This window comes from Mirounga angustirostris, unplaced genomic scaffold, assembly GCF_029215605.1.
Source record: "Mirounga angustirostris isolate CCGP_5_RB_7025 unplaced genomic scaffold, mMirAng1.0.hap1 SCAF_11, whole genome shotgun sequence".
In the NCBI taxonomy this organism is placed as follows: Eukaryota; Metazoa; Chordata; class Mammalia; order Carnivora; family Phocidae; genus Mirounga; species Mirounga angustirostris.
Genome location: NW_026991719.1, coordinates 19,738,747 through 19,761,736, shown reverse-complemented (window position 1 = coordinate 19,761,736; position 22,990 = coordinate 19,738,747). Strand labels below are relative to the sequence as shown.

The 22,990-nt window shown below is 40.7% G+C and overlaps 1 pseudogene; it reads right to left on the bottom strand.

Moving 5' to 3' along the window:
- Positions 1-6,249: 6,249 nt before the first annotated feature.
- LOC123851256 (U4 spliceosomal RNA) lies at positions 6,250-6,316 on the bottom strand (annotated as a pseudogene).
- Between the last annotated feature and the right edge of the window lie 16,674 nt (positions 6,317-22,990).

Sequence of the window (22,990 nt, the reverse complement as noted above, 5' to 3'; positions counted from 1 at the left end):
CACCCCCTGCTACTACCACTTTATACACTTGTAAGGACTAAGGGAGCCAAATGGTCAGAAAGTCTCCATTCCATTCACTCTGCAAAGAAGTGGAGATAAGAATCTCCTTGGCCAAAAAGAAGGATTGGGAGTGGTAGATACTGTTCGGGAACATGCAGAAATAGGAGTGATCATACTTGAAATCCCATGGATGTGCCAAGTTCTGCTCATTTCTGACTCTTGCCACAAGGAATGCCTATACCAAACCGAAGAATGAGAGGTCATATCGTTAGACTGAGGCAGAGACATTCCCGTGTTATAATGAGTTATCCCAAGCCGCCTTATGTATTTATTTATTTATTTTATTATTTTATTTTTTTTTTAAAGATTTTATTTATTTATTTGAGAGAGAGAGAACACATGAGAGGGGATAGGGTCAGAGGACGAAGCAGACTCCCTGCCGAGCAGGGAGCCCGATGCGGGACTTGATCCAGGGACTCCAGGATCATGACCTGAGCCAAAGGCAGTCGCTTAACCGACTGAGCCACCCAGGCACCCGCCTTATGTATTTATAAGATGAAATCTATAAATTTACCATCCTAGTCTAAGCCTACCCCAGGCTGTTACTGTTGCATTCCATGGGACTCTCACTGAAGATCATAAAGAATTATGGTAGAGAGAGACCATCGAGACCCTGGGGTTGAACTTTAATACATGTGATCATGACTCTTTTTTTCCCCTTCTTGGCAATTGTGTTAAATCTTCAACAATTGCCTCCTGGAAACAAGATGTAGAGGATGAGTGACTTTCAGGCAAAGATGCGGACATATTCCAAGTCTCTGAATGTTTATGACTTAAGACTGGTCTTGTTGGCCCAAGGGCCATTACTGTCCACCATGAACCATTTTTATTTCAGGATTCCACAATAGCAAGGCAGTTACTTGGAAGCAAGCTTTTTATACCATCCCTTTTGTATTAGTTATCTTTTGCCATATATCAAATGACCACAAACGTAGTGGCTTAAATTACATACATTTATTATTGCAGTTTCTGTAGGTTGGGAGTCCAGGCATGGCTTAGCTGATTCCTCTACTCAAGGCATCAGCCAGGCTGCATTCCCATGGGGGAGTATGGCCAAAGAAGAATCCACTTGCAAGCTCAAGTTGTTAGCATTGGTAGAATTCATGTCCTTGACTGAGGATGTTGGCTTCTCACTGGCTGTTGGTTGAGGCCACCTGTGGTTTCTAGAAGCTGCTTGCAGTTCCTTATCACGTGCGCTTACCCAGTATGGCCATTTACTTCATCAAGCCAGCAAGGGGAGTCTACAGAGTAGTCTGTTAGCAGGATAGTCTTTTAATTGTGAAAAAAACCCCACATAACATAAAATTTACCATCTTAACCATTTTAAGCCATTTGTACAATACCATAGTGTTAACTGTGTGTGTGCATATTGTTGTATAACAAATCTCTAGCAATTTTTCATCTTGCAAAACTGAAACTCTACACCTATTGAAAACCTCCTCATTCCCCCCTCCTCCTAGTACCTGGTAATCACCATTCTGCTTCCTGACTCTATGAGTTTAATGACTTTAGATACCTCATATAAGTGAATCATACACTGTCTTTTTGTGACTGGCTTATTTAATTTACCATAATGTCCTCAAGGTTTATCCGTGTTGTAGCCTATGATAAAACTTCCTTCTTTTTGAAGAAGAAGAAAAAGGTAGCGGGAGGGGAAGAATGAAGCGGGGGAAATCGGAGGGGTAGACGAACCATGAGAGACGATAGACTCTGAAAAACAAACTGAGGGTTCTAGAGGGGAGGGGGGTGGGAGGATGGGTTAGCCTGGTGGTGGGTATTGAGGAGGGCACATTCTGCATGGAGCACTGGGTGTTGTGCACAAACAATGAATCATGGAACACTTCATCTAAAACTAATGATGTAATGTATGGGGATTAACATAAGAATAAAATAAAAAAAAATCTTCAATCAAAAAAAAAAAACTTCCTTCTTTTTAAAAGTTGAATAATATTCCATTGTATGTATATCCCACATTTCTTTTTCTATCTGCAAACTTTCACAAATTTTATGCGTTCAAGTCTTTATTTAAATTCCAGTTAGTTAACATACAGTGTAATATTAGTTTCAGGCGTACAATATAGTGATTCAACACTTCCATACCTCACCCGGTGCTCATCACATATTGTGCCCTCCTTAATCCCCTTCACCTGTTTCACCCATCCCTCAGCCACCTCCCCTCTGGTAGCCAGCAGTTTGTTCTCTACAGTTAAGAGTCTGTTTTTTGGTTTCTCTCTTTCTCTCTTCCCTCTTTGCTCATTTGTTTCTTAAATTCCACATATGAGTGCAATCATATTATATGCCACATTGATGGGCATTTAGGTTGCTTCTACTTTCTGGCTCTTCTGAATAGTGGTACAGTGAGCATAAGTGTACAAATATCTTTTCAAGATCCTGTTTTCAATTCTTCAGGATCTATACCCAGAAATGGGATTGCTATATCATATGGTATTTCTATTTTTAATTTTTAAGGAACCTGTACACCATTTTCCATAGAGGCTGCACCATTTTACATTCCCACTAGCAGTGCACGGGGGTTCTCTTTTTCTCCACATCTGCACCAGTGCTTGTTATTTTCCAGGTTTTATTTTTGTTTTCGTTTTTTGGGGGTTAGTGGTCATCCTAACAGGTGTGAGGTGGTAGCTTATTGTGATTTTGATTGTGGTTCTCTGATGATTAGTGATGTTGAACATCTTTTCATATGCTTGTTGGCCATTTGTATATCTTCATTGGAGAACTGTCCGTTTAAGTTCTTTGGCCATTTTTAAATAGGTTATTTGTTTTTTATGGTTGAGCTGTAGGAGTTCATTCTGTATTCTGGATATTAACCTTTTATCAGATACATGATTTGCAAATATTTTTTCCCATTCCTTAGGTTGCCTTTCCACTCTGTTGATTGTTTCCTTTGAGGTACAGATGTTTTTAAGGTTGATATTGTCCCATTTGTCTAGTTTTGCTTTTGTTGCGTGGCAAGAGAGGGCTTTACGTAATGTAACATAATCATGGGAGTGACACCGTGTCACCCTTACCATGGTCTCTTGGTTCAAAGCAAGTCACCAGTGCTGCCCATGCACAAGCAGAGGGAGGAGCACACAAAAGCATAAACAATAGGAGGCAGGATCATGGAGGCCACCTTGAGGTCAGTCTGCATTTAAAGGTCAGTAAAAGCCTGTTTTTTTTTAATTTAACATTTAACAAATTTATTAAGGTCTGTTTCCTGCCAAGCACTGTGCTTGGGGAATATGAAAGAAACGTGGCATAGTCCCTGCTCGCCAGGGGCTTACAGTTAAACATTGCAGGATCTAGTTGTGGATGGAAGGGATCCAGCCTCCTAGAGAAAAGGGACAGGAGCAATCAGAACTGAGGGGGCAGATACACTGTTTGTCACCTATTCAGTGTCACCTTCCTCCTCTAGGCCACCCTCCCTCTCTCTCCTGAAGTCCTGTCCGAAGCGAAGACTGCTGTCAACCACTCAGCTCAAGGATCAAGGCTCTAACTCCTCACAAATACTTAGGAAACCTGCAAAGTGCAGTCAGCCATCCTTAGGCCTCCCAAAGTATCAGCTCTTTGAATCTGGGTATGGAGGTTAGTCAGGAAGAAGATCATAGGAAATAATTGCCTGTTAGTGCACAAAGTATAAGACACCCCCTCTTTTCCCTATGGCCCCTGGGTACAGGCAATAGATTTTCAAGTTCAGAATCCAGCTTACCAATCTTTGTACCATTCATAAACTGGCAATTAAGTGTTAACTGTGAATCCAGGAAAATAGAAGATACTTCAAAGAAGGAAGGGCAAGGGAGTGAACTCCACCCAAGCAAGCGTCTGTCTGACTTGAGGAACAAGGAACAGACCCATGTTCTGGCCCTGATGTGAGCAGATGTTGGGCATATTGTGCTAGAGACAACAAAGGTTATTACCTGAGAACTGATTCTGGAGGTAGAGGTTAAGGGGTTGAGTCATTCCTTTTGAAGAGATGATGGAGGTAGGAGAAGGGGTACAAGAAGATTAAAAGGGGACCCAGGACCATAGGATTGAGAGAACTGTAATACATTTTAAGAAGATTAATTATAGGAGGATGTATAGGAGAGGAAAAAACGTGATATGCAACTAGCATTTCTTAGTGTCTATTATGAGTGGCATGCCTTGCTTGGCTTTTTACAGATATGATTTCATTTAGTCTTAATTACTATGTATTATAACTTATTTTTTTACATGTGCTCTGTTTTGTCATCTAGATTTTATTAAATTAAAAAGATATTTGTTGTTATTCTAAAAAAAATGGTTAATTATACATTTCCATTCCAGAGCTTCAGGGAAAACTGGGAATGAAATCAGCCATTTAAATAAAGCTAGCCTGGATGAATATAATCTGGAATAATAAGGTTTTTTTCTTTAAAGTTCTCCAACCTCTACTGTTGAGACTTCTGTCATCATAGAAACGCAGAATGATAGTGATTCACTAGTACAAATTTCTCATCTAATAGCTAAGAAAACTGAAGCCCAGAAAGGGTAAAGTACTCGTCCAAGGTCACACAGCTAGAAGGTGGCAGAGTCAGAAATATAACTCAGGTCTCCTGATTCTAAGTCAAGAGATCTTTTACTATACCTTATAGATCTTATAGCAAAAATGGAAGATTAAAAAACAGACAGTGTATTAAATACTGTCCTGAGGTTGGAGCTCAGGCAGAAAACTGTGAACATTCCACACATTTGGTCCACTTCTCACAAATTAAGTTTCACTAGCACACGCCTTGTTTTAATTACAGCAAAGAATGCTTGGTCTTGGGCGCCTGGGTGGCTCAGATGGCTGAGCATCTGCCTTCAGCTCAGGTCGTGATCCTGGGGTCCTGGGATAGAGTCCCATATCGGGCTCCCTGCTCAGCGAGGAGCCTCCTTCTCCCTCTGCCTCCGCCCCTCTCTCTCTCTGTCTCTCATGAATAAATAAATAAAATATTAAAAAAAAGAATGCTTGGTCTTGACAGTTCCTCTCCTCAATTTCATCCTTTTCCTAAGCCTTCCTCCTCTGCCTTATGCCCCTGCCCCCTGTCCCAAGGGTGGGACTGATAAGTAGGACTCTGCAATATGGATCAGAAACACCTACAGTAAACCATCAACTTGCTCGGAGATCCAGGCCACCCTAAGAGGCTGCAAGCAGCCACTCCCATCCAAACTTCTTCACAGGAGAATGCCAGAGGCCACAGGACTTTGTGTTCATGGAGGATTCCCCTCTGAACATCTCACCAGTGAATCTGGGGCATGACACTATCGTCATTCTTTCTGAGATGAGTGCTAGCCCAGTACTTTGAAAATGGTCCATAGCTCTTCATTTATATTATTCCCTTCCAGATAGAGTACACACTCATCATCTGACAGGAGGAGGGGGTTTTTCCATCTAAGCAAGTAACTTAGAGAATGCCAACCTGTTGACATGAAACAAAAGTGCAGTTGGCTTAGTAAGTACTTCTTTTTTTTTTAAATTTATATATTTATTTTTAGTAATCCCTACACCCAACATGGGGCTTAAACTCACAAGCCTGAGATCAAGAGTTGCATGCTCCTCCGACTGAGCCAGCCAGGTGCCCCTTAGGAAGTACTTTTTGGAAGATGGAGCTGAATGCACTGTGTGGCAGCAAAAGCAGGAAGTTTTGAGGCCAGGCAGACCTAGAGGCAAATTCCAGTGCTGCCAGTTACCAGCTATGTGATTTTGGATGAGATTCTTGAATCTCAGTGTGCTTATCTGTAACATGGAGTTAGTTTCCTCCTCCTATGGTTGTAAATATTAAATAGTGTTGTAAAAACCTTTTATAGAGTGCTTAGAATAAAGTAGGTACCCTCTAAATGTTTATTCCTTTCTGTCTAGCTGGTGATATAAGAAGTATAATAATTTTTGGATTAGGAAGAGTAATTGTGAATGGTCCAATAAGGAAAGAGAAGGATTTATCTCTAAATGTATTTTTATTCTGCCCTTATGCAGGATCATTCTTTTATTTCATGAAGCTTTGATCTTCCTCATGAATAATAATTGTGCAGTGATTCTGTTAATATTTGCCAACCAATGAGGCCTGCCCCAGTGGTCATAGAATCAGGAATCATTGCAGATCATCATTACACAACTGGGTAATCAGTATTATAATCCCCATTGTACTCTGCCTGGAGTATTTTATCTGCCTGGCCAGACATCATGTAGACAAGGTTCAATTAGCAATAATCGCACCTCGGATAAACCTCATTGGCTACGATACTGCCACTGCGCAAAGCTGTAGACAAGGTTCAATCCAGAACACATCCCCAGGACAAATTATTTACAACTCTGTCTCACTTTAGAAGTGGACCTCATCCATGACCTGATTTAATATTCAACTACAAATCATACCTGGAGATTTTTTAAAAAAAGAAGCAGCTTAGTGAAAATAGGGGAACATGTTGAAAAGGCCATTATGCAGAACATATTAATTCATATAACTTTTTTCCTTTCTCCTTTTTATAGGTATTTTACCTATAAAATAGAGGGAAATTATGCAGTTACAGTGCTTAGAATCTGGGCAGGACAGCAGACAGAACAATTTCCCAAACTTTCTTTTCAGTACCTTGTCTCTGAAACCATGGTTAAAAAGAAAAAGCTGTTAAGGAGCTGTGAATAGTGGTTAAGCACTCTTCATTCACCTTTAGCAACATGTTAACAATGAAACACAATGCACAGTTTTGTAATTCTGTTGTTCAACTCCCAGATTATTTCAAATTCATTGAAAACTCTCTTCAACGTATCCAAGAATCCCAGTGAACCCCAAGCAGCAAAAACACAAACCACACCAAGGCACTACAGAATTAAATTTCTGAAGACCAGTGATAAAGAGAAAATCTTAAAGATGAGATTAATCACTGGTTTGTTATCAAAAATAATGCAAACCGAAAGATGGTGGAACATCTTTAAAGCATTACAAGAAAAACATTGTGAACCTAGAATTTTATATCCAGTGGAAATGTTCTGCAAAGATGAAGGCAAAATAAAGACGTTTCAGTTGAGTCAAAGCCAAGAGAATTCATCACTAATGAACTTCTACTACAAGGAATGTTAAAGGAAGTTCTTCAGGCTGAAGGAAAAGGATACCAGATGGACACATGAATTTACACAAAGGAATGAAAAGTAAATATGGTAAATATGTGGGTAATATAAAAGACATTTTTCTTGTTTTTAATATCTTTAAAAGAGAATTAACTGATTTTGTACAAATAATAACAGTATATTATGGGATTTATAACATTTACAGAGGTAGAAAGTATGAGCACAACAGCAGAAAGAATGGGGGAGATAGGATGCAAGTATGTCGTTAAAAGATTCTTACATTGTATGTTAAATGCTGTAACATTCAAAGGTAGATGGTGATAAGTTAAAGATGCATATTGTAAAGCTTAGAGCAACTACTAAAAAAATTAAAAAGGTGTGGCTAATTTGTCAATAGAGGAGGTAAGATGGACTCATAAAAAATAATCCAAGGGAAGACCGGGAAGGAGGGAAAAAGGAACAAAGAACAAATAGGACAAATGGAAATATAGGACTACTATTGTTCCTCTATCAGGTAAGAAACCACCAAAGGAAAAGCCTAAAACATCTTGTTTTTACCCTCTTGAAACTGGAATGAGATAAAGAATAAGTAAATGTGGTATCCAGACTCCCACAAATGGAATTCTATAGCTTTTGTTAATGATAGCATCCACTACATCTGATACCTTCAGCACTGAAATCAATTGTTTATCGTGATAAAAGAGATAATTTTGATTGAGAAATACCTGCAATCTGGCACGAGTTGGAAAGACTTGAAAGAATTAACAGATCAGGGAAAGGAGTGCTGGGAAAGGAGACCTGAGGTACTCAGTGCTGTGACAGTTGGGGTGATTGCATGATTGGGGTAGTGGAATTAGAAATGAGTGAAGTAAGGGTAACCTCTGAAAGTGAAACTTGAAATCAAGTAGAGATAATTCAAAATGTATCCCAGACCAGTTAATATTTGACTATAAACTGATTGAATGTATTAACACACCTAGAGAGAGGTGGTATGTCTTATAATGTACTTGATCATTTTATTAGTTAGGAATGCTTTTAACTACAGCTAACAGAAGAGCCTACTTATAGTAGCTTAAGTCATAGAAACTTTATTTTTTTTCTCCAAATTTTAATTTAAATTTTAGTTAATTAACATGTAGTGTAATATTGGTTTCAGGAGTCGAATTTAGTGATTCATCACTTACATACAACACCCAGTGCTCATCATAACAAGTGCCATCCTTAATACCCATCACTCATTTAGCCATTCCCCATGGACTTCCCGCCATCAACCTTCAGTTTGTTCTCTACAGTTGGGTCTCTTATGGTTTGCTTCCCTCTCTCTTTTTACCCCCTTCCCATATGTTCATCTGTTTTGTTTCCTAAATTCCACATATGAGTGAAATCATACAGTATTTGTCTTTGACTGATTTACTTCACTTAGCATAATACACTCTAACTCCACCCATGTTGTTGCAAATGGCAAAATTTCATTCTTTTTGATGGCTGAGTAATAGTCCATTGTATTCCATTCCATATTCCACATCTTCTTTATCCATTCATCTGTCGATGGACACTTGGGTCCTTTCCATAGTTTCGCTATTGTTGATAATGCTGTTATAAACATCAGGGTGCATGTAACTCTTCGAATCTGTATTTTTGTATCCTTTGGGTAAATATCTACTAGTACAATTGCTGGATCATAAGATAGTTCTATTTTTAACTTTCCTTTGCCATGCGGAAACTTTTTATCTTGATGAAGTCCCAATATTTCATTTTTGTTTTTGTTTCCCTTGCCTCTGGCAATGTGTCTAGTAAGAAGGTACTGCGGCCGAGGTCGAAGAGGTTGCTGCCTGTGTTCGACTCTAGGATAGTGATGGATTCCTGTCTCACATTTAGATCTTTCATCCATTTTGAGTTATTTTTGTGTATGGTGTAAGAAAGTGGTCCAGTTTCATTCTTCTGCATGTGGCTGTCCAGTTTTCCCAACACCATTTGTTGAAGAGACTGTCTTTTTAACATTGGATATTTTTTTTCCTACTTTGTCAAAGATTAGTTGGCCACATAGTTGTGGGTCCATTTCTGGGTTTTCTATTCTGTTCCATTGATGTATGTGTCTGTTTTTGTGCCAGTACCATACTGTCCTGATGACTACAGCTTTGTAATAGAGCTTGAAGTCTGGAATTGTGATGCCTCCAGCTTTGCTTTTCTTCTTTCAGATTGCTTTGCCTATTTGGGGTCTTTTGTGGTTCCATACAAATTTTAGGATTGTTGTAGCTCTGTGAACAATGCTTTTGGTATTTTGATAGGGATTGCATTAAATGTGTAGATTGCTTTGGGTAGTATAGACATTTTAACAGTGTTTGTTCTTCCAATCCATGAACATGGAATTTTTTTCCCATTTCCTTGTGTCCTCTTCAATTTCTTTCATAAGTGTTCTATAGTTTTCAGAGTACAGATCTTATACCTCTTTGGTTAGGTTTATTCCTAGATATCTTATTGTTTTTGGTGCAATTGTAAATGGGATCGATTCTTTGATTTCTTTTTCTCCTGCTTCATTATTGGTGTATAGAAATGCAACAGATTTCTGTACATCGATTTTATATCCTGTGACTTTGCTGAATTCATGTATTAGTTTTAACAATTTTTTGGTGGAGTCTTTTGGGTTTTCTGCATAGAGTATCATGTCATCTGTCAATAGTGAAAGTTTAACTTCTTCCTTGCCAATTTGGATGCCTTTTATTTCTTTTTGTTGTCTGATTGCTGAGGCTAAGACTTTCAGTACTATGTTAAATAGTAATGGTGGGAGTAGACATCCCTGTCTTGTTCCTGATCATAGAAAAAAAGCTCTCAGTTTTTCCCTGTTGAGGATGATATTATCTGTGGGTCTTTCATATATGGCTTTTATGATGTTGAGGTATATTCCATCTATACCTACTTTGTTGAGAGTTTTATCAAGAATGGATGCTGTATTCTGTCAAATGCTTTTTCTGCATCTGTTGAGAGGATCATATGGTTCTTATCCTTTCTTTTATTAATGTGGTATATCACGTTGATTGATTTGTGACTATTGAACCACCCCTGTGGCCCAGGAATAAATCCCACCTGATCTTGGTGAATAATTCTTTTAATGTACTGTTGGATTCAATTTGCTAGTATCTTGTTGAGAATTTTTGCATCCATGTTCATCAGGGTTATTGGCCTGTAATTCTCCTTTTATTGATTTTATTAATTCTTTCAAAGGCCAGCTCTTAGTTTCGTTGATCTGTTCTCCTCTTTTTCGTTGTTTGTTTGTTTCTATATCATTTATTTCTGCTCTAATTTTTATTATTTCCCTTCTTCTGCTGGCTTTAGGCTTTATTTGCTGTTCCTTTTCTAGCTCCTTTAGGTGTAAGGTTAAGTTGTGTATTTGAGACTTTTCTTACTTCTTGAGGTAGGCTGTATTGCAATATACTTCCCTCTTAGCACTGCCTTTGCTGTGTTCCAAAGGTTTTGGACTCTTGTGTTTTCATTTTCATTTGCTTCCATGTGTATTTTTAATTACTTCTTTAATTTCCTGGCTAACCCGTTCATTCTTTTTTTTTTTTTTTTAAAGATTTATTTATTTATTTTAGAGAATGGGGAGGGGCAGAAGGAGAAGGAGAGAGAATCTTCAAGCAGACTCCCTGCTGAGCATGGAGCCCAACGTGGGGCTCGATCTTACAATCCTCAGATCATGATCTGAGCCAAAACCAAGAGTCGGATGCTCAACTGAATGAGCCACCCAGGTGCCTCATCCATTCATTCTTTAGTAAGATGTTTTTAACCTCAGTGTGTTTGTGGTCTTTCTAAATTTTTTCTTGTGGTTGACTTCAGGTTTCATAGCACTGTGGTCTGAAAATTTGCATGGTATGATTTCAGTCCTTTTGCACTGGTTGAGGCCTGATTTGTGACCCAGTATGTAATCTAGTCTGGAGAGTGTTTCATGTGTACTCGAGAAGAATGTGTATTCCTCTGCTTTAGGATGAAATGTTCTGAATATATCTGTTAAGTACATCTGATCCAGTGAGTCATTCGAAGCCATTGTTTCCTTGTTGATTTTCTGCTTAGATGATCTGTCCATTATTGTAAGTGGGGTGTTAAAGTCCCCTACTACTATTGCATTATTATCAATAAGTTTCTTTATGTTTGTTATTAACCTATTTATATATTTGGGTGCTTCCAAGTTGGGGGCATAAATATTTACAATGTTAGATCTTATTGATGGATAGACCCCTTAATTGTGATATAATGCCCTTCTTCATCCCTTGTTACAGTCTTTGGTTTAAAATCTAGTTTGTTTGATATAAGTATGGCTACTCCAGCTTTCTTTCAGTGTCCATTAGCATGATAGATGGTTCTCCATCCCCTCACTTTCAATCTGCAGATGTCTTTAGGTCTAAAATGAGTTTCTTGTAAGCAGCATATTGATGGGTCTTTTTTTTAATCCATTCTGATACCCTATGTCTTTTGACTGGAGCATTTAGTCCATTTAAACCAGAGTGATTATCGAAAGATACGAATTTAGTGCCACTATGTTACCTGTAAAGTTGGTGTTTCTGGTGATGTTCTCTGTTCCCTTCTAGTCTGTTGCTTTTGGTCTTTTTCCCCCCCATTCAAAGAGTCCCCTTTAATATTTCTTGCAGGGCTGGTTTAGTGGTCATGAATTCCTTTAGCTTTTGTTTGTCTGGGAAACTCTATCTCTCCTTATATTCTGAATGACAGCCTTGCTGGATAAAGGATTCTTGGCTGCATATTTTCCCCATTCAGCGCGTTGAATATATCCTGCCATTCTCTTTTGGCCTGCCCAATTTCTGTGGACAGATCCACTGGGAACCTGGTCTGTCTTCTCTTGTAGGTAAGGACTTTTTTCCCCTTGCTGCTTGTCCTGGGATCAAGCCCCCCCCTCCCCCACCTTGGGTTCCTCACTCTGCTTGTCCCTCTGCCCCTCTCCCTGCTCGTGTCCTATTTCCCCCCTCTTCTCTCTCTTTCAAATAAATAAAATCTTATTCTAAAAAAAGAAGCTAGATCTAAAAAAAAGGAAGCTAGATCCTATTTCCCCTAGAGCTGAAGCTTTACAGTACTCTATGATCAGTAGACTTGGTGTGTGCAAGGGGTTTGTGCGGGCCTGCTGGGGGAGGGGCCTGCTGTGCTGATTCTCAGGTGGACTTGCCCTAGTGGAGATGCGTCTGCAGAGCAGTGGGGCTGGGCTTGGTGTAAGGGGCTCCAGCCTCTAATGGGTGGTGCTATTTTGCTCACTGAAGTTGGTCAGTGCTGATTGGGGTGGCGGGGGGGAATGGCATGGAATGCTCTTGTCCCCAGAGTGGGAAATTCATGCTTCAGGAATCCCTCACAGAAGAGCGAACAATCACCCCTCCAGTGTTCCAAGCTTCCATCAGATCCCTGCCCTCACCCTGTCTGTGTCTAGGCTGTTTACCTTCCAGGCAGCACAGTAGTCCTGTGTTTTATCTCATGCAAGCGGCTGGGTTTCAAAACTCTGTATTTTAGAGATCCATGCAGGGTTTCGCTGCACTGTGGCCGGTGTTGGGTTGTCTCAGAAATCAGTCGTGCTGAGTTTATGGTAAAGAGCAGCAAAAAAGCCAGCACCAAGGTTTGTTGCCCTCAACCTGTGTCTCTCTTCCTATGCTAAGTGGCACCTCTCCCAAGTGCAGTCCAAGCAGGGCAAGTGTTTCTCCCTGTGCAGCCCAGGGGATCCTCAGACCATGCTGCCCGCTCCCAGGTCTCTGCCCTCCTTCCCCAGTGGAGCACCGCCAAGCCCACCAGGCACAATCCTGGCGATGGCATGGATCTCCAAAACATCAGACTTTGCACTCTGCTGCTAATAAAAATTTGTGGTAGCCAGCCCCTCTCCTTTTCCCAGTCCACGGTTTTAGGGAAGAGTTTTAATTTTTTTTGGGGGGGGGGGAAGAGTTTCTCTTGTGCTATCCTTTGCATGCACCTTCTCTCTCTCTCTCCCTCTCTTTCTCTCTCTCTCTCTTCTCTCCATAATCAGGGCTCCCTCCCCTTTGCAGCACCTGTGGTTCTTCCCCAAATCAACTCTCCACAGCTCCTACCTTTCACGAGCTGGCTGTTTTTCTAACTCCATTCATGCAGTTTTGCTCTCTTAGTCCTCAGATTGATTTCTTGGGTGTTCAAAATGATTTATCTAGCAGTGTTGGAAGGACAAGGAAAGCTTAGGGTCCCCCTATTTCTCTGCCATCTTAACTCCTTCCTCAGTCATAGAAACTTCAACAACAACAACAACAACAACAACAAAACCTCAGAACCCTGGAGGTAGCCAGTTCCAGGGCTAGTTCACCAATTAACTACGTATCAGGGACCTGGGCTTTTAACACCCTTCTTCTCTGCCAGTCATCCTTAATCCATCTCATGAACATAGCAGGGATGTAGCTCTAAGCAATATCATTCTATTTCTCTAAGCAGTAGCTCCAGGCATCATGTCTTCACATCAGCTTCCCAAGCAGGGAGGAAAGGTCAGGAGCAATTATCTTTCTCCTAATGAGCATCTATCTGTCTTTTTATCTGGCAAGTGACATCTTTCCCAGAATACCCCAGAAGTCTTCCCTTTATATCTTATCCCATGGCTACAAGGGAGGCTGGGACAGTGGGAATCCGGCAAAGGGGAACAGATATGCTGTGTTTGGCCAAGATGAATTGTGATTCTTTCTTTGAGGTTGGGCACATTGCAGCCCCAGAACAAAATTAGGATTCTCTTAGCAAGGAATTAGAAGAGAATGGCTGTAGGATAGGCAACTATAGGTGTCTACTAGGATCAGTCCTGCAAGCATAGAAAAAGAAGAATTTCAGAGGCCAAGATTGGCCCTACTCAATTTGGTACTATACTGGAACAAGAATACCCTGAGGCAAGAACTCCAGTAGTTGAATCTTGAGATGGGTCTTTGAGTGTTGTGAAGATGGATACCTCAGTCTCTCCTTATTCATTTACTTAACAGATTTTTATCTTGTCAGTTGTTGTTATAGTCTCTGGAATTATAGCAGTAGAAAAATCAGACAAAAAACTCATGGGCATTAAGAAGGGCACTTGATGGAATGAGCACTGGGTGTTTTATGCAACTGATGAATCACTAAATTCTACCCCTGAAACTAATAATATATATATGTTAACTAACTTGAATATAAATAAAATCTAAAAATAGTAAAAAAAAATCTCTGCCCTCATTGTGCTTACATTCTAGTGAATGTATCTTAGCTGTATGAAACAGAGTCCATGTTCAACAGTGAATTTCCTGATTATAATTGGGTTTCCCATGGCCCCCAAGCAGTCTCACCTCTCATTATGAATTAAGAAACTGGTGTTTTTATTTCATATATCAGTCTTTCAGTTGATGTGAGTCCTACTAGGGACACATGTTTCACCTTTAGTGAAATGACAAATCCTGTTTTTGAGCTGCATATCTGAGGGCCAATACCTGAATCATGGTAAATTCAACAAGGCATTTCAACCCTGTGAGCCATCATGGGAGAAAGAAAGCCACACAGTTTTCTCTAGCTAATACCCTAGTACTGTATGTTTCTCCCAGTTGGAATGTTTAAATTTATTAATTTGTGTGAAAGGGATACAAGAAGGAAATATTAAATTTTAAGCATTTAAATATTTCTGAAAAAAAGAAGTAGGGACCTTGAAACTCTGTGATTTGTGTAATGTATTATGAACTGATGGGTTTAAAATTCCTCTTCAGAGGATTCAAGATTTAAAAAAATTTCCTGTTGATATACATTCAGATTGTTTCTTTTTTCCCCCTGCCATTTTAAACAGCACTGTTATGAACATTCTTGTATATATCCTTGAGTACAGGAGCAATAATTTATCAGGTATTTACCTAGGACTGGAATGCTGGGTCAAAGGGTTTATGCATGTTCAATTTTATGGAATAGAGTCAAATGGCTCTCCGGAGTGATTATGCCAATTCATAACTTCTACTAGCAGTGAATGGGAATTCTTGCCTAGTTGGTATTTTCAGACTCTTTGGTTTTTGCTTACCTGATGGGTATGAAATGGTATCTTATTATGGTTTGAATTTGATTAATGCGATGTTGATCTTTTCATATTTCTTGGCCATATATTCTTAATTCTACTTGAATTGCCAATTCATGACCTTTGTCCATTTTTAATGGCTTCTTTATCTTTTTCTTATTCATTTGTAATAACCCTTTTATGTAATTTATTATTTTAACTCCTCACCCCTCCTTTTTGTTATTTTTGCTCCAGACATGTACCAAATCTGTGGCTAGGATATTTTTCTTTGTTAATAGTGTCTTTGGTTTAAAAAAATAGTGTTTTTTTTGGTTATTTGGAAGTTTTTCATTTTAAAGTCGTCAAATTTATCAATCCATTTTTTTTTAAAGATTTTATTTATTTATTTGACAGAGACACAGTGAGAGAGACACAAGCAGGGGGAGTGGGAGAGGGAGAAGCAGGCTTCCCGCAGAGCAGGGAGCCCGATGCGGGGCTTGATCCCAGGACCCTGGGATCATAACCTGAGCCGAAGGCAGACGCTTAACGACTGAGCCACCCAGGCACCCCAAGAATCCATTTTGAAACAAGACTGTGTTATTGGGTAGAAGCAAGTTCAGAATTTTTATATTTTCATGGTGAATTTTCCTTGTTCTCAAATTTGTGGCTCTTTATCTTTAGTGGGTTTTAAAAAAGATTGATTTACTTATTTGAGAGAGAGAGAGAGAGAGAGAGAGAGCTTGCGTGTGTGTGCGCGTGCATACAAGCATGCAAGTGGGGTAGGGGCAGAAGGAGAGAATCTTTAAGCAGACTCCCTGCTGAGCATGGAGCCCATGTGGGGCTCAATCCCACGACACATGAGATCATGACCTGAGCTGAAACCAAGAGTCAGACGCTTAACCAACTGAGCCACCCAGGCGCCCCTATCTTTAATGACCTTTAAAATGTAAAGTCCTTGGGGCACCTGGGTGTCTCAGTCGGTTAAGTGTCCAAGTTTTGACTTCGGCTCAGGTCAGGATCTCAGGGTTGTGAGATGGAGCCCCACAGTGGGCTCTGCTGAGCATGGAGCCTGATTAAGACTCTCTCCTTCCTCTGCCCCTCCCCCCACTCTTTCTCCCACTCTAAAAAAAATAAAATAAAATTTAAAGTCTATTTTTATGAAATAAATACAGCAAATACAGCTTTATTTTTGTAAGTATTTGCCTGATAGATCTTTTCTCCTGATCTTGACTTTTGACCTTGCTGTATCATTATGTTAATGTCATACTGAGAACAGGCCAGTAGGAATGGTCCACCCCAGTTGCAGAAAATAAGGGCCCTGTAGCCAGTACCAGCTTATATGCTTATCATTCTGGTTTTGAATTTCATGCTTGCTTCTGTCGCTTCATCACTTACTGCTTTCATGGTGGACAGGACCAGGGGTGAATAAGGATGATATGTGTGTAAGGATCTAGCCAATAAATGAGAGAGACTCAGATCCAGTGAAATAGTAAAAAGTTCTGAATCTATTTTTGCCAAGCTCAGTGGAAAGAAGTAGAAATAGAATTTCCTTATTTACTGGCTTGAGATAGAAAAGAGTCCCAGTTTAGGAAAATTAACATTCAGAGATAGGATTCTGAGATGACAAATTTCAGGACATTTTGCAATATGTTGAGAAGCCATTTGATGGTAACCCATCAATTAAGCTAGAACCATGTGTTGTTACTTTATAATTTACCAAAGTAAAAATAACTATAGGATACCTTTTTAATTTTTTTTCAAAGATTTTATTTATTTGACAGAGAGAGAGGGAACACAAGCAGGGGGAGTGGGAGAGGGAGAAGCAGGCTTCCCGCGGAGCAGGGAGCCCGATGCGGGGCTCAATCCCAGGACCCCGGGACCATGACCTGAGCCGAAGGCAGACGCCCAACGACTGAGCCACCCAAGCGCCCCTAGGATACCTTTTTTAAAGATTTTACTTATTTGTCAGAGAGAGAGAGAGAGAGAGAGCACATAAGGAGGGGGAGCTGCAGGCAGAGGGAGAAACAGGCTCCCTGCTGAGCAAGGAGCCTAGTGCAGGACTTGATCCCAGGACCCTGGGATCATGACCTGAGCTGAAGGCAGATGCTTAACTGCCTGAACCAGCCAGGCATCCCTAGAATACCTTTTTCCACCTGGGGAAACTAATCAAAAAGAGAGAAATATTGGCCGAAGGCCTGGAAAATGCTGAATATATACATGAGAGGGGAACTTAAGGATTATGATTTGAGTCCCCATGATGATCTAGGTTTCTAGATAATTTCTCATTTCCTGGTTTGGTTCCCCTGAGTCTGTAAATTGCCTGATTCTAGCAGTGATTGCTGTTACTCATGGCTGGGATCATGAGACTACTTCCCCCAGATCTACCCATATCATGTTTTTCTGGGCAAGTCGGGAATACAAGACCATGCCCTCTGGTGGAAAAGGACACCACTCCTGCATGTCTGGTAATAGCTATTTGGGAAATACTTGCTAGCCGTCACTTGCTAGCCATTTTGATTTTTGGAGAAAGATATTTAATGTCTCTCCACCCCAATACTTTATAAAATGGGAATACTGATCTCCTATGGTTGTTTAAGGATTAAATAAGGTAACTGAGCAATAAGTGTACTCCATAAATAATACTGTTCCTGCTACTGTTCCCTCGCAGTTGAACAGATATTCATCATGTATTTTCAATAGGTTAAGCACTGAGATAAATCGTCAATACGTGGTAGCTATCATATTACTTTTTAGTCATTTGGCCAAACCATATTATTATATAATTAAATTACAGTGTATCAGGCACTATGCCAGGTATGGGTGGGAGCCACAGCAGTAAATAAGACCGAACCTTTAAGACTCTGGACAAGTTTTTCTGGCTCTACTAGTGAGACTCTTTTCTCCCTTATGAGTTCTCTGGACTTCCAGAGAGATCACAGATGCTTTCCTATAATGTGCCGAGTTCTGGCTGACTATAGGATGGAAGGGAGGGTATACAAATGTGAACAGCCTTTGCCGCATATAGGCAGGTGGGAAATAAGCTGCTCAAGATAGGGGGCTTTTGCTTTGCTTTGCTTTGTCTTTCCTTTCCAGAAGAACCTAGTGTACCAAGGCTGGGGGTGGGGGTGGGTAGTTCTGCTGAAGTACTAGGAAGAAAATTCTGCTGTCACAGGAGAAAAGAATATAGACGCAAAGCAACACAGACCGAAATGTCCACTCTGACTTCCCACAAGAAAGGAGAAGAAAGTAGGGGAATTGTATTTTCCCAGTCCATAGGGAAAACTCAGCCCTTTGGACTTCTTCCTCTCCTTAGTGGGTGTCAGTCATCCAGTTCCTTCTGGATGAGACAGACTAGGGTGGTAGAAAAAGACTGATGATTTCCTGGGGCTTGAATCCGGTAGAAGAGGGAAGAAAAGAAAGGAGCCCTTATCATGGTCCTCCCTCAGAGAGGATGAGCTATAAAAAATCAGATGTTTCCCACTGCCAACATTCATGTGCTCTCAGGCATTATATTGCTACAAAGAGTCGCTGTCTCTTTCCCTACTAAATGTCCTCTTCTGTTAATCAAGCTTTCGTAGGAGGCGCCAGACTCCAAGAATAGGGGTGGTGATGGGGCGGGGGAAAAATAACCCTTTACAGTAATAAGAAAAAAAGTTATTTTTAATTTAAAAAACATCTCAAAGGGTTTAGATTAATGCATGGATAATTGAATAGATTGAATTTATGATGCTGGGGAGGGTAGCTTTTGAGGTTGACATTTATCACAGATTACATTGTTCTCTCTTACAATAAATCATCCTTTTTTTTCCCCACTGCAATGGACCCAATCTTTAATTTGGGCTCTGAATATGACCTATAATGTGGATCCTTTTGTTTTTATATTATGCTCTTATGGAAGATTCTTGAAGCTCAGTCTGGCTGGTTTTTAAAGGCTGGATTAGGACCCAACTAGCCTTTGAAGGTGGGAGCATATAGTTCCTCTCCCTCCGTAACTAACCTCCTCAAGAGCTGGTTTGCATCTTCTGATCAATTAAATCTTAACTAGATATTGAGAATTAACTGTGTCCAGGGGCGCCTGGGTGGTGCAGTCAGTTAAGCATCTGACTCTTGGTTTCAGCTTGAGTCGTGATCTCAGGGTCTTGAGACAGAGCCCAGTGTCTGGCTGTGCACTCATGGAGTCTGCTTAGTTTTTCTCTCCCTCTCCCCCCTCAAATAAATAAATAAATAAATAAATAAATAAATAAATAAATAAAATCTTTAAAAAAAGAATTAACTGTGTGCCCAGACTCAAAATTTAAAAGATGACTCCAAAACAAACAAACAAAAAAACCAAAGATGACTCCCGCCTTCAAAAAGCTTACTATAGGGGCACCTGGGTGGCTCAGTCAGTTGTGTCTGCCTTCAGCCCAGGTCATGATCTCACAGTCCTGGGATCGAGCCCCATGTCAGGCTCCCTGCTCAGCGGGGGTCTGCTTCTCCCTCTCCCTCTGCCCCCCACTTATGCTTCCCCCCCAAATAAATAAATAAAATCTTAAAAAAAACCTTACTATATCATTGGAGGACCATGACGGACACTTCACGTCATTAAAGAAATAATACAAAGTGTAATTAAGTGATAAATTGTCAGATTCAGATTTAGTGAACTAGAAGTTTAGAGCAATTGAAAGTTAATGATGATTACAGGAGTCAGGAAATCCTCTTAGAAGAAGTAGGACTTCAGTTAGGTTCTGCCAATACCAGAAAAAACGGAAGGTACTCAGCAAAGGGAGCATAGCATGAACAGACCAGAGGAAGAAACCAGTAAGCTCAGGGCCTCAGTTTCCTCATCTGTAAAATGAGTCAGGAAGGAAGACATGAGCCCCTCTGTGGCAGTGACTGCTGTTTTCAGTCTTCTGGGTCCAGCATGAGGCAGAGTTTCTCTCATAGAATAGGCACTTGACTTGAACAAATATGACATGCGGAGGAGATGGTTTGGAGATTTGTCTACCTGGGATAAAGTTTATATTAGCCAACAGTGACTCTCCTTCAGGAAGCTGGGGCCCGGCTCAGAACCATCCTGACAGAGGCCCATACTTCTCCCAGGGTGTGGACCTAAGTGCTCTGAGAATGCAGCAAAAACGGATGTCTTGCTTATGCACTTCCCTTCTGTTGAGGACACATAGCCCTAGTTGCCTGTAGCAGGAGATTTGTTTGGGTTGGTCACTCAGGGAACTCTGGCCAGGAAATGAGCAATGGTACCTGACCAGCTTCCATGGGTGCCCTTAACTCGAATGACATATTTTTTTTTTTTAAAGATTTTATTTATTTATTCATGAGAGACAGAGAGAGAGAGGCAGAGGGAGAAGCAGGCTCCCAAGGAGCAGGGAGCCCGATGTGGGACTCGATCCCAGGACCCTGAGATCATGACCTGAGCCGAAGGCAGACGCTTAACCATCTGAGCCACCCAGGCGCCCGAATGACATATTTTAAGTAGCCAGGTATGTGTGTTAAGGTGAGTTAGAGGGACCAATAACATTGTCCCCTTTAATTTCTTAGAAAACTTTCTCAGCCTTTTTATAAGGGCTGGTCATGAAACTGGAAAATTCAATTTGGATAATTTAGTGTCTTTTTTTCTCAGGGAAGAACTCTCTCAAATGTCACTTCCTTTCTGTGGCTTTCCAGGCCACTATCCTGTCACCTTACCAAGACTCCTTCAGTATTCCATTACGCAGAATCCATTATTTACTGCTTCTGCTGAGACCTTGTGGCACATTATTCATTGGAGCAATTATCACAGTGCATTTGATTACATTTCTGTTTTTTTTTTTCTTTCTGGGCAGTGAATTCCTGGAGGTCAGGAATTCTTCCTGTTTGATCTTTGTAGCCTCAGCTCCAAGCACAGCACATGGCATATAGTAGGTGCTCAATAAATAGATTAAATTAATATATTGGCTCTATTGATTTTTTTAAGTTTCTATTTATTTATCTATCCTATCTTTTATTTATTTATTTATTTATTTATTTATTTATTTATTTATTTATTTTAAGTAGGCTCCACAGCCAGCATGGAGCCCAACCTGGGACATGAAGTCGGGACCCTGAGATCAAGACTCGAGCTCAAATCAAGATTCGGACGCCTAATGACAGAGCCACCCAGGTGCCCCAAGTTTCTATTTAAATTTGAGTTTGTTAACATACATATAAGTTTCAGGTATACAATGTAATGTTTCAAAACTTCCATTCAGTAGCCGGTGTTCATCACGACAAGTGCCCTCCTTAATCCCGATCACCTTTTTATTATTTATTTATTTATTTTTAAAGATTTTATTTATTTATTTGAGAGAGAGAGAATGAGAGACAGAGAGCACAAGAGGGAAGAGGGCAGAGGGGGAAGCAGAACCCCCGCTGAGCAGGAAGCCCGATGTGGGACTCGATCCCGGGACTCCAGGATCATGACCTGAGCCGAAGGCAGTTGCTTAACCAACTGAGCCACCCAGGCGCCCCCGATCACCTTTTTAACCCATCCCCCCACCAATCTCCCCTCTGGCAGCCATCAGTTTGTTCTCTAGAGTTAAAAGTCTGTTTCTTGGTTTGTCTTTCTCTCTCTCTCTCTTTTTCCCTTTGCTTGTTTGCTGTATTTCTTAAATTCCACATATGAGTGAAATCATATGGCATTTGTATTTCTCTGACTGACTTGTTTCACTTAGCATAATACTCTCTAGCTCCATCCACGTTGTTGCAAATGGCAAGATTTCATTATTTTTTTACAGCTGAGTAATATTCCATTGTATCTATATTACCACTACTTCTTTATCCATTCACCTATTGATAATTTTTAAAGAATAAGAGATAGAGTTCATCAGAAAAACTCCTCATGTTCATTATCTTTACTTTCTCTAGCTCAGACTATAAGAAGCCGTCCCCAGAACTGATTTGCAGGTGGTTCTGCTAAGAGGTTGAGAGAAGAGGAATGAGGGAGGAAGCAGACTCCCTGTGGGATAGGGCCAGAGTTCAAAGAGAAAGTGGAGAATTACAGACAAATTTGAACAATAAGATCAGGCATAGGATCATAAGCCTGAGGGGAATTTAGGTATTAAAAAGTCAAGATATGGGGTGCCTGGGTGGCTCAGTCAGTTAAGCGTCTGCCTTCGGCTCGGGTCATGATCCCAGGGTCCTGGGATCAGGCCCCGCATCGGGCTCCCTGCTCAGCGGGGAGCCTGCTTCTCCCTCTCCCACTCCCTCTGCTTGTGTTCCTGCTCTCGCGATCTCTCTCTGTCAAATAAATAAATAGAATCTTTAAAAAAAAAAAAGTCAAGGGCGCCTGGGTGGCTCAGTTGGTTAAGCGACTGCCTTCGGCTCAGGTCATGATCCTGGAGTCCCAGGATCGAGTCCCGCATCAGGCTCCCTGCTCAGCAGGGAGTCTGCTTCTCCCACTGACCCTCCCCCCTCTCATGTGCTCTCTCTCATTCTCTCTCTCTCAAATAAATAAATAAAATCTTAAAAAAAAAAAAGTCAAGATATAATGTTCTATTACTGAGTAACCAAATACCACAACCTTAGCAGCCTACACAACACACATTTATTATCTCATAGTTTCTATGGTGAAGAGTCTGGTCATGGCTTAGATGGGGCCTCTGTTCAGGATCTCACAAGCCTGCACTCAAGGTGTCAGCCAGGGCTGGGGTCTTCTCTGAGGCTCTGGGTCTTCTAAGCTCAAGCAGTTGTTGGTAGAATTCATTTTCTTGCAGGTGTAGAACTCGTGGTGGCTTGCTTCTTCAAAGCCAGCAGGAGACTATCTCCAAGAAGGTCTTTTAAGGACTAACCTAATTAGGTCAGACCCACTCAGGATACTCTTCTTTTTGACTGAGAGTCAAACTGATTGGGGCCTTAATCACATC